The 12,853-nt window shown below is 39.2% G+C and overlaps 1 long non-coding RNA gene across 1 annotated transcript; it reads right to left on the bottom strand.

Annotated features, from left to right (window-relative positions):
* Nucleotides 1-432: 432 nt before the first annotated feature.
* On the bottom strand, nucleotides 433-1,848 carry LOC126683118 (uncharacterized). The gene is made up of 2 exons (XR_007641609.2): nucleotides 995-1,848; nucleotides 433-706 (listed from the first exon to the last, which is right to left on the bottom strand). It is a non-coding gene; the product is annotated as an uncharacterized LOC126683118 (long non-coding RNA).
* Between the last annotated feature and the right edge of the window lie 11,005 nt (nucleotides 1,849-12,853).

Genomic DNA, 12,853 nt, shown 5'->3' with positions numbered 1-12,853 from the left:
TATCCAGTTATCTCATGGCAATCATACATGCAGTCTATAGGATAATGTGCTGGAAACGTAAACAAGTTTGGAAAACGGTAAAGTATGTGAGACGTGCATATGACTCGATCTGGACTAACATGTGAGACATGAAGCATGTATTCCTAACACAATCATCTAATCATGGTGGTTTTCATCATGTAGCAAACAGAGGTGGGTATTTGTCATACATGCACAAAACCTAAACATGATGTATAAGCGAGATTGATTTTATTAGGTCATCTTAAATGGCTATACAACCACTATTACATTTTCATACCAGCACTATGACTTCTAAGTGATTTTCTGAACTTGCTGAATTTAGAGTTAAGGTAGCGTGGTTAGGTTCATTAGCATGTTAATATTTGGATCTGAACTTGCTAGATTTAGAGCTAAGTTAACGTGATAGGTTCATTAACTTGTTAAAATTTGGATATGGACAATGCTTTGAGAAACGTTAAAACAATACAAACATACACAAGAGCAGTATATATATATATATACATGAAAAAGGTTAGTAATACTTTTTAACTTTATAGACCCGGAGTGTCTTGCACTCGGAAGTTTTTCATCTTGTTGGTACGAATCCAGTAGTTAGAAACGGGGTTGAATCCGAGCTAGTTCAAACGAACCTGAAAAAGTTTCTATAATATCCTGGTCTCCGCCGGGCTTGCACTTCAGGGTCCGGCTGCATGGCGGATTAGAAAACAGAATTTTTGAGTCCATATAAGCTAAAAAAAACTGTTTCTAATACAAGTATTAAAATCATTTCAAATGGTTTTAAACAGTTTTTTAAATTATTTGAAAATATTTCTAAAAGTCTCAAAATGATATTTTGAAAATCTAACTTTAAGATAAGATGAACTAGTCAAATTTGTTTGGAGAAATCATGATGTGCAAAGTTGCAAATATATAATATGGCAACTCAAGTAATATAATTTTAAGTAGAGTAGTAATTCTAGGAGGATTGAGTTACCTGGAGAGCATCACCTTCAAGAATTAAAATCTTCAAACCCTTAAAAATTACCCAATTCAATGCTTCCCTTAAAGTCATAAACTCCAAAATTCCAGGATCCCATATATATCGAAAACAAAGCATCAAATCGAGCAATGATTACATCCGAACTATCTTTAGCCATCACAGCTACAACAACAAAAGAATGTTTAGCGGATGTAGCAGCATCAAAAATGAGCTTGATAGTACCTTCAGGAATTACCGAAGTATGAGAAGTAGTAATTGATGGAAGTTGCTCAGTAGATCCTGCATTCAAAGCCTGTTTTTGTAATGCATATTCAATCTGAGCTTGAAATGCCAATGATACTGTTTGAAGTTCTGAAATTATCTGATCCTTAAATATTCTGGAGTTTCTAGCTTTCTAGATATACCATAAGAGAAAACAAAGCAATTCCATATTTGCACTAGAATCATCAATTAAAGAAAAGCTAGTTTGCAATTGTTTCCACTATACATCAAAAGATATTAGTAGAAGAGAATCAGACCGCAGAGAAAGGGGAGAGGCAAACCATACTTTTTGAGCAAAACGACACATAAAAAATAAATGATGTAAATTTTCCTCATCGCCACAATGAACACAAGGAAAATCTCTGCCTAACCTAGTTAATAAGCCAAAACCAGTAGGCAATGCTTGATAGAAAGCTCTCCAAAGAAAAATCCGAATCTCAGAAGGTATATCAATGTTTCAAAATTGTTTCCATTCTGATTTTGAGAAGGCTATTATAGGATATATATGATCTGAATATTTTTCTTTATGAGCAATATAGTACCCAGATTTCGAATGATATTACCAGAATTAGTGTGTGTCCAAATAAGTCTATCTGGTAAACAAATATAAGGTAAAGGCAATGCCAATATACGATAAGCATCTTCAGGGACGCCCAAAGTAGCAATTTAATCTATTTTTGTGGGGCAAAAAATATCTCTCTTTAGATATCTCCAAATGACTTAATTTTTAATTTACTAAATTTTTTAGAATAACTAGTTCAAATCTTGTGAAGAATAAACTTATTTAAAGTCTATATTTTAAATTATTCACTTAATGCAAAGGGGTCACATATACAAGTAAGCAAATTTAATCGGATGTCAATCTTCAAAACATCATAAATTGGAAAATAGACCTCTGCTCCGATTGATTTTTGATACATTGAAAATATGAAAATGTCTACTGTAATTTTAATATAGAATATTTGCTCATTTATGTTTTTAAAAATGACAAAAATATTAATTTATCATTAAATTTAAATATATTTTTTCGTTTCTTTGCAATTGTTTATGATCCTTAATTTATCTATTTCTTACATAAATTATCTATAATGTTTTTATAAGTACATTAGCTCATTAAACAACATGATAAGTCACATCAAATCCGTTAAGATGTATACAAAATCTTCTTATCAAGTTATAAAAACAATTTCACCGTCTTTGAAGAAAAGACAATAATATATGAAAAAAAAGAAGAATCATTTATTTGTCCGAAAATATAAGAGAAATTTGCACAAAATACTTTTTTTTTTATAAAATATTTACAAAGATACTCCATTTTGTAAAATATTATTTTTTTACCTTTTTTCTGAAAATTTATTTTTTTTACTCCGAAAATTGATTTTTTTACTCTGAAAATTTGTAAAAATACTCCGTTTTTTTTTTGAACTGTTTGAAACTGTGTATAAACTGTTTTCAAAAATGTTAATTTAGAAACTTTTTGAAACCTTTTGAAACTGTAATAGAAACTGTTTTTTTTAAAACGGTTTCAAATTATTTTTTAAAAAACCGTTATAAACCGTTTGAAACCCAATTAGAAACTGTCTTTGAAACGGTTTATAAAACAGTTTCAATTTTTTTTGAAACCGTTTGAAACTCTATTATAAATTGTATTTGAATTTTGTAAAATAGTTTCAAATTGTGTTTTTTGAAACTATTTGCAACTATTTGAAACTGCGGAGTAAAAAATAAATATTTAAATTTTTAGTTACATTTGTAAACTTTCGGTTTTTGAAGTAATTTTAATAAATATTCTTAATTTTTTAGATATTTTTGTAAATTTCTCAAAATATAGTGGGTGTTTTGGTTTATCTTTTTGGTGGAGTTTTTAACTTTTACTTTTCAAAAAGTTCCATTAAAGTGTTTGATGATAATTTTCTAAAAGTTTTTTGAAGCTTTTTAGACTTCTAACAAATGGTTTTTGAAAAAATTCATTTTGGAGCTTTTTGAAAAACTTTATTTTGGATATTTTTGCTAACAGTTGATAGCTTTTTGCCAACAGCTGACAGTTTTTTTAATATTTTTAATTATTTAAACAAAACTACCCCTATTAGGATATATTACTTTTTAATATATATATATATATATATATATATATATATATATATATATATATATATATATATATATATATGTTTTTATTAACAAAACTATAACTCAATTATTTTTTAAATAATCATAAATAAATTTTTAGAATATTTGAAACATTTTCTATCTATTCGTGAATCAAACCGAAAAATTTGTCATTCGTGAATGGATTAAACTTGCCGATTTTGATGATTATGTTTGAAACTTTTTTTAGCGAAATCAACCCGAGTCGCCTAATTTAGTCCATTCACAAATGATAATTATTTCGATTTGGTTCACGAATATTTAGAAAAGATTTTATATCTCAAAATGAGTTAAATTAGTCGGTTTTAAAAGATTTGATTATAACTGATAAAATCCGCAATTTTATTGGGATTAATCTTAAAAAAATAGATAAATTATGTTTTAAAACTAGAGTAATTTTACAAATAAAGTTGGAAAATAGCATTTTTTTAATGATGATGGCTAGCAAGGAAATTTACATAGAACAAAGGGTCAACGCGCCCCCTAAACTTGTGACACGGGGTCATCTAACCCAATTTATACTTGTTTGAGCAACTAACCCCAAAACTCTTCATTTTTGAGTCAAATAACCCCATAATTATATTTTTAAAACGCGTAAAATACAAATCGGAGGTAAGGGATGTGATAACTTGTAACCTTGAATCGTAGCTATCTCTGATGAACACTTCTAGGCCGTACCTACAAGGTACAAAACAACCGTGAGAAGGGTGCCGGAAGGGGATTCCGGCAAACCACTTCGACGGTCTAGTTAGTAACTGCTTTAGTGAGAGAAAGAATAAGAAGTGAAAAGAGGCTAAGAGTTTTAGAGAGAGAAAGAGAATTAACCTTTTTACCTACTTTCCTTTTGCCTTTTATATTAAGTTCTTTGTTTCTCTTTGTCTGGGCCGACAGGTCTGACTTCATTCTCTTTGTCTGTGCAGCTGTTTTGTCTGGAATGTCAGAGTACGTTCTGACAGATTTGTCCCGTGTGTTTGGAGTGGTTGTGCTCGGTGACTACAGGGATATGCTCTATTTTAGGTTATCGCTCTGATCGGTTTGTGATGTCGTGACATTCCGGTTTATTCTTATTAGTTGCGTTTGGTGTACTTCGGTGAGTCCGAGATGTGTTGTGAGCCGCCCCTGGTGTGCTCTATTTGTTATGTTTGACCTATATCGGTGGGTCCGAGATGTGCTGTGGATTGGCCTATCTCGGTGGGTCCGAGATGTGCTGTGGATTGGCCTTTGCTGTTCTCGGTCCGTTTATCTGTTTATCACAAGTCCCCCCCTGGCGTGTTGGATATTTATGTCCAAGGATTTTATGTCCGAGTGTGTTTTGCTTTTATTGTGTGTATTTATTGCCAGCGCTTTTGTTACACGTGTCTTTTGTTTGCTGTTTGTGTCATACATGTTGTCCCCCACTAGCACATTTATTGATGTGTCCTTTGGTTTTGGTGCGTTTTTTGAAGTGACTCTTCAGTTGCCCTTGTTCGGTTTCTATAAAAACCTTTCTTTGTTTAATTTCTCATTTTCTTTTCTCTTGATTTTCTTTTGCTCTCTCAACTGTTCTTTTGCTTTTCTTGCTGTTCTTGCTGTTCTTGCTTGTTCTTACTGTTCTTCCTTATCTTCAAGATTTAATCGTAAGTTTTCCCGTTTTTGTTCCGTTTGATCTGTTTTTAATTTTTGCCTTTGTTTGTCTCTGTTCTTGCTTGTTTGTTCGTTGATCTTGTATACTTAGGGTTTATTTCTGTTGATTATCTGTTTTTCTTTTTGGCCTTTAGTGAATAAATGTCGGGCGAAGAAGATTCTCAGAACCTGTCCGAGCGAGACCTAGATATGAATATTGATGAGGACCTTAGTAGTAGTGATAGTGATCCTGTCGAAGATACCGAAGATGGTATTGTTGGTGAGAATAGGTTAGATGATTTGGTATGCTCGGAAGCGACTTCTTATGCTCGGCCTAGGCGTGTTAGACCTAGGAAGTCCAAAACTGCTGCTGTTAGGAGGGTGATGATGGAGACCACATTTGCCGAGCTTAACCAACATTATTTGGACTATTTAGGATCGAAACTTAGGATTCCGGACGGTTACACTTTAGAGTTGTCTCCCCCGGGTATAACCATAAATGCCCCTGTAGACCCGGGGTATGTAATTGTTTGTGTGGAGCATCTTCACTCTGGTGTTAGGATTCCCTTTCAGACCGACTTAGTTGATCTGCTTCGGTGGTATCAGATGCCTTTGAGTCAATTTCATCCGAACGGTATTAGGCATTTCTTTACCGTTCGGGCTCTTTGTTTAAAAAATAAAATACCTTTCTCGGTAAAAAATTTTGCTAGTATGTATTGTCTAGTTTTTAATGGCGAGTATGACTTCGCTTATTTTAAAATTCTTAAGTCGGAGCCTAGGCGAATAGTTGAGAATGTTACCACGTCCCTTAAACGTTTTAGGGTGGACTGGTTTAGACTTAGGCATCCCTCGGCTTTTACCGAACTGCCTCGCTGCTGGTCATGTGTATCTCCGGAGCATACTTTCATTAGGAGGGATAAGATCCGAGAAACAGCACATGCTCGTCTTCAGGTTTTGTTGGGGCAGATCGGCCCTGTGAATACTGAGGAGCTCATTCCTCGGTTGAGGATTGTAAAGTTTAACCCTAATCGCCAAGGTTGTTCTCGGTTTTTATTTTTGTAGTTTTTGTTTGTCTGTTGTATTCGCTTTGGCATAAGTGTGTCGTTATGTTGTACGTCGGTGGTTTTTAATTTATTTTGTTATTTTGCTTTTGTAGCGATGGATATGGCTGCTTTTACTGCTGGGAGGCGACCTAGACCGACCAAGGGACAGGCGTCTCGGACTGTGGATGCTTCTCAGCCGAAGATGGCTGATGTTCTTAAAGCTGGTGGTCCCGGTATAAATTTGGAGGCGGTGCCTCCTCTTGCTGAGAAGAAACGGAAAAGGGGGAAAACTGTTGGCAAGAGGCCTTCTGATCAGGGTGTTGATCCTTTATCTGCTGAGATTGACGCTTTTCAGGATGCGTCGGGTGACGAGAGGCCGAATGAGCCTGTTGTGTTGGCTTTGAATGCTGGTATGGCTGCTGCTGGACCGGGGGTTGAGTCCGTGTCTATCCCGGTCTTTAACGCCGATTTACCGGTGACAGATAAAGGTCTGTCTCGGAAGGGGAAGGGTAAGGCTGTGGATACCGTTGAAGTCCCAGCCGAGAATACAGCTGATCCGGTTTTGACTTCTTCTGTCATTGCTCGGTATTTGAAGAGGAAGACGTCGGCGGATACTGTTGAGAATTATCCTACCGCTCTTTCCCTGGCCCGTCTCTATTCTCTTCCGAAGGATGTAGATGGTATGAAGATTGTTCATCCTCGGGATTTTATTGATGGGGGTTGCCTTTCAGGTAGAAATTTTTGATTTTGTTTATATGTATTTTTATGTGGTTTGTGCTGATCCTGATTTTTATTTTTGATAGTTGATCAACCACCTGCTCGGTGCCCGTTCGGTTCAGGACGACTTAGTTAATCAGGCGTCTGCTGATCGGGAGAAAGCCGAGTCTGCTGCTGCTGCCTTGGAGTCTGAGCAGATTGCTCGAGCCAATGTTCAATCTGTGCTTGATAATCATATCAATGAGTATAATGCGCAGATTGCTGATCTGAAGAAAGAGGTGGCTAGTTTGACCGAGGCTCGAGTTAAGCTAAAACGAAAACATGAGTTGGAGCTCATCAAGCAGAGAGAGCAGCATGATGCGATTTTGGCTGAGCAGAAGCGGTTATCTTCGGAGGAGCTGGAGAAGGCTATAAAGGCTGTTCGAACCGAGGTTACAGCTGAGTTCGGTCAATTGACTGACCTTCTGGAGGATGATCTGAAAGATAGAGTGGGGCCTCTGTTGCTCCCTGACGCTGATCCGGAATGTCTTTATCTGGACGTAGCTGCTATGTACGAGGTGTTCCTGCGCAAGAAGGCCGAAGTGTCTGATGCAGCTACCGAAATGATAGCCGAGCTGAGCAAAGAGTTTGATCGGATAGATCAAGAGAATGCCCAAGTGGCTAGTGACCAGAGGACTGGTCAGACAACTGTTGTTCCTTCGGTGCTCGGCCATCTTGATGTGAGTCATTATGAAGAGGCCGGGCTGAGTGAGGGTGGTGGTTCCATGTCTGGAAACGGTGCGCAGTTGCCCGATGATATTTCTCGGGCTGTAATAAATTAGTTTTTGTAATAAATCAACTTTTTGTTCGGATTGTTCCAAGTGATCTATATATATAGTTTCCCTTTTTTGTTTCATCTGTGTGCTCGGTTTTTATTTGGTTATTTGTTTTTTCTTTGTTTCTATGTTGTTTTAACTTATGAGTTTGTTCGGAGAAAGCGATTGCTTTAAGTCTTTTAAAGCTATTGCTTTGTCTGGATAAAGCGATTGCTTTAGGTCGTTTAAAGCTATTGCTTTGTTCAGATAAAACGATTGTTGTAAGTCATTTAAAGCTATGGCTTTGTGCGGAGAAAGCGATTGTTTTAAGTCTTTTAAAGCTATTGCTTTGTCTGGATAAAGCGATTGCTTTAGGTCGCTTAAAGCTATTGCTTTGTTCAGATAAAACGATTGTTGTAAGTCATTTAAAGCTATGGCTTTGTGCGGAGAGGCTTTGTGCGGAGAAAGCGATTGTTTTAAGTCTTTTAAAGCTATTGCTTTGTGCGGATAAAGCGATTGCTTTAAGTCGTTTAAAGCTATTGCTTTGTTCGGATAAAGCGATTGCTTTGTTCGGATAAAGCGATTGCTTTGTTCGGATAAAGCGTTTGCTTTTTTCTAACTATGGTGTTGCACATTTCGTTTTTTTTTTTCTTTTTCTTTTATTGATAGGGGAAAAACTTGCATTTTGGGCCTACAGCCGACTTTGACCTAAATGCAAGTGAAAAAACCCCTGACAGACTCGATTAACTGAATGTTGTCTACTGGTAGAATCTTTTGAGAACTCTGGCATTCCAGGTTCTTGGTAGGTCTCTTCCGGACATGTAGGTTAAGTGGTAGGCTCCACCTTTTCCTACTTTCTTTACTTGGTAAGGCCCTTCCCAATTAGCTCCGAGCTTGGAGATGCCTGCGTTTCCTCTTGCTATATCGGCTCGTCGTAGTACTAGGTCGCCTACTTCGAATGTCAAAGGTTTGACTCGTTTGTTATGATATGTTGCCATCCTTTGTTTGTATGCTTCGATGTGCATTAATGCTTGATCTCTTCTTTCTTCTAGCAGATCGAGGCAAATTTTGGTATTTTCTTCGTTTTGTTGTTCGTCGAAGTATTGTACTCTGATGGTGGGCATGCCAATTTCGACTGGTACCATTGCTTCGCACCCATAGGTCAAACTGTATGGTGTTCTTCCTGTGCCAGCTTTTGGGGTGGTTCTGTATGACCATAGTACGTTGTGTAGCTCGTCGGCCCATCGACCTTTAGCTTCGTCGAGGCGTTTTTTCAGGCCATTAACAATGGTCCGATTGGTGACTTCTGTCATTCCGTTGCTTTGTGGGTGGGTGACCGAAGTGAACCTTAGGTCAATTCCTTTTTCCCTGCAGAATTCTCTGAAGTTTTTGTTGTCGAATTGCTTCCCATTGTCGGTTATGATGGTTTTTGGAATCCCAAAACGACAGATGATTTCTCTTCGGACGAAGCTTCGAACTCGCGCTTCTGTTATGGTGGACACAGCTTCGGCTTCTACCCATTTTGAGAAGTGGTCAACTGCTACTATCAGGAATTTTTGTTGTCCACTTGCCGTTGGAAAAGGCCCGACAATGTCTATTCCCCACATGCTAAATGGCCAAGGGCTTATTATTGGGTTTTGTTCCGCTGTTGGCTGATGGTGGACGTTTTGGTGGTACTGACATTTTTCGCATTTTTGTACCAGGTTTGCTGCGTCTTGTGCCAGTGTCGGCCAGTAGTAACCTTGTAAAACAGCTTTTCGGCAGAGAGCTAGATGCGAGATGTGACTCCCACATATACCTTTGTGTATCTCGGCCAATACATATTTCCCTTCTTCTACTGTGAGGCATCTGGACCAGGGGTGTGAGAAGGATTTTTTGTACAGAGTCCCGTCTCTGTATGAGAAGTGTGGTGCTCGGCGTTTTACTTTCTTTGCTGCTTTGTTATCCTCGGGCAGATTCCCATTCTCGATGTATGAAATGATGTGTTCCATCCACTGATCTAAAGGGTTTATGAGGAATGTGACTTCAGGATTTTGGATACTGCTGAAGTTTTGAACTGAGCATGGTATGCTCGGCATTATCTCTCTGGATGCTCCTGCCTTTGCTAGTGTGTCTGCTTCGGTGTTTTCTTCTCTGGGGATTTGCTCCAACTCCCATTTCCCGCCTTCTTCGGTAATTTTTGTAAGTAGCTCTTTTACTCGGTCTACGTATTTTTTCATTTCCGGGTCTTTCACCTCGTATGACCCGAGCACCTGATTAACCACTAGCTGAGAGTCACTCTGGATTTTGACATATTCAGTCTTGACTACTGTAGCCATCCTTAGTCCATTTATCAAAGCCTCATACTCTGCTGCGTTGTTGGTTGCTGGGAAATTTAGGTGGATCGAGTGTTGCATTTTGATTTTGTGTGGTCCTCTTAGTATTATGCCTGCTCCGGCTCCGGTTATATTTGATGCCCCATCGACCTGCAGTGCCCAGCTGGTAAGACCCTTGTCTACTTCGGTGGGTTGGTCGTGTGTTGTTGTTTCGGCTACAAAGTCGGCTAAGATCTGGGCTTTCATTGCTGTTCGCGGCTCGTATTTGATGTCGTATGATCCTATCATGACTGACCAGTTGATTAGCCGTCCTGATGTTTCCGGTCTTGCCAGCGCTTTTCGTAGGGGTTGGTTTGTTCGGACAATAACAGTGTGAGCTTGAAAGTATCTTTTTAGCTTTTCCACTGTTAAGACCAATGCGAGTGCAAACTTCTCAATTTTACTGTATCGGATCTCGGGACCTTTCAACACCTTGCTTGTGTAATATACCGGCTTTTGCTCGGTCAATTCCTCCTTCACCAGTACCGATGCCACTGTTTCATTAGTGACACTTAAGTATAGGTATAATACTTCTCCGGTTTCCGGCCTTCCGAGCAATGGTGGTGAACTCAGGAATTTCTTGAGTTCTTCGAAAGATTGTTGACATTCATCGGTCCACTCGAACTTTTTCGCATTTCTCAATGTTTTAAAGAATGGGAGACATCTTTTGGCCGAGTTGGACACGAATCGACCGAGGGCTGTGATTTTTCCATTTAGCTTCTGAACTTCTTTAGCTGATTTTGGCGCCTTCATATCTAGGATTGCTTTTGTTTTTTCTGGATTTACCTCGATACCCTTCTGGGAGATGAGATATCCTAGGAATTTTCCTGCTGGGACTCCGAAGGCGCACTTGTCTGGATTTAGCTTGAGTTTGTATTTTTTTAGCTTTGTGAAGACTTCTTCCAAGTCTCTCGCATGATCTTCTACTTTTTTGGACTTGACGATGATGTCGTCTACATAAACTTCCATATTGCGACCGATCTGGTCTTTGAACACGAAATTCATTAGACGTTGATATGTTGCCCCTGCATTTTTTAGTCCGAATGGCATTTGTTTGTAGCAGTATGTGCCGTTGTCGGTAACAAAGCTAGTTTTTTCTTCATCATCTTTGTGCATTGGGATTTGGTGGTATCCTTGGGCTGCGTCTATGAACGAGTAGACTTCGTAGCCGCTGGTTGAGTCGACCAACTGGTCGATGTTTGGCAAGGGATAGCTGTCTTTTGGGCATGCTCGGTTTAGATCTGTGAAATCTATGCACAGTCTCCACTTTCCGTTCGGCTTTTTTATGAGCACGACATTGGATAACCACTCAGGGTAATATACTCTTCTGATGAAGCCTGCTGCTAGCAGTTTGTCTACCTCGGCTCTGATGGCGATCTGTCTGTCTATTGCGAAAGCTCTTTTCTTTTGTTTGACTGGTTTGTGTTTTGGGTCGACATTGAGTTTATGTGATATTATGGCTGGGTCGACTCCCTCTATTTCTCCTGGTGTATTGACGAATTCGACTTCGTTTCTGATCAGCATGTCGGTTATCTCCTGTTTTACTGGCTTAGGTAGTTCTGCGCCTAACTGGACCGATCTTGGTGTTATACCTGCCAGACTAACTCTTTCTATCTTTCCGTGTGGTTCGAGCTTTCCTTCATCCGAGTCTGGTATCTCCATTGTTTCAATGGCTAGCGTCTCTGATACCGCTTCCATCGATACCAGGTAGCACTGCTTGGCTATGTCCTGCCTTCCCCTGACTGTTACCACTCCTTCCTCGGTTGGTATTTTCATGCACAAGTATTTAATGCATGTGACCGCTCCTGTGCTATACAACATAGGTCGGCCGAGTATGACGTTGTAAGCAAGCGGCATATCAACAACCATGAACAGTGTTTTAAATTTCTTAGTGATGCCGACCAGGCCTCCTTCTGTGGATCCGTTTTCTTTCCCCAGCTCTACCGTTAATTCTGCCACTCCTTCGGCTTGTACCGGTGTTCCCCCTAGGCCAACTAAGGGGGTTTTGACTGATTTAAGATTCAGTATTGAGCAGCCGATTCCGAGATATGCCTGTTTCGTGATTAGGTTAACTGAGCTTCCTTCGTCTACCAATTGTCTCATTACCCAGAAATTTTCTATCAAACCCGAGATTACCAGCGGGTCCTGGTGGGGAAAATCTATTCCTTCCCCGTCAGTTGGACCGAAGCTTACTTCTGGCATAGTTTTCGCCATTGATATGTTCATTACCATCTTCTGCCTTTTCCGTCTTCCTCGTTTGTATTCTGGGTCCGTCATTCCGCCTGCTATTGTGTTAATTATTCCTGACACGTTTTGTCTTTTTGGTGGCGGTGCTTCCTCTCTTTTTCCATTGTTATCCCTTTGGTTTCTTCCTCCTGAGTTGTAACTTTTGCTCTGTGCTACAAAGTCTTTTAACCGACCGACTTGTACCAAACGGTCGATTTCTTTTTTCAAGCTTCCGCATTCGTCGGTAACATGGCCGTGACCGTCGTGGAACTGACAATATTTTTTCCTGTCTCCCTCATATTGTAGTTTGGGTGGGTATCTCACTGGCTCATTGTTATTTTGTATCCACATCAAGATGTGTGATCTCGGGGTATTGAGTGGAATGAAAGCTTGGTCTTCTACTTTTACTGGTCGGTGTGGGTCTGCTCGCTGCGGGCCGGCTTGTTGTTGGTTCCTTGGTCCGAATCTGTCGTGCCTGGCACTTTGATCGAAGTTAGGCCTCGGTGTTCGGAACGATGTTGTAGTTTGTGCGGCTTTTCGCCGCTGTTCTTTGTCTAAATTTATGTAGTTCCAGGCTCGGTCCATCAGCTGGGAGTAAGTTTGTACTGGGTTTGTTATCAGGTTATCCCGGAAGGCCATCATTGTTGTGTTGTCTTTCATTGCGTCTATCACAGTATCATCATTCAAATTTCCCACTTCGACCGCTTC

Source organism: Mercurialis annua, linkage group LG5, assembly GCF_937616625.2.
Source record: "Mercurialis annua linkage group LG5, ddMerAnnu1.2, whole genome shotgun sequence".
NCBI classification, from domain to species: Eukaryota; Viridiplantae; Streptophyta; class Magnoliopsida; order Malpighiales; family Euphorbiaceae; genus Mercurialis; species Mercurialis annua.
The sequence above is the reverse complement of the archived record's forward strand: the minus strand, read 5'-3'. Positions and strand labels throughout refer to the sequence as shown.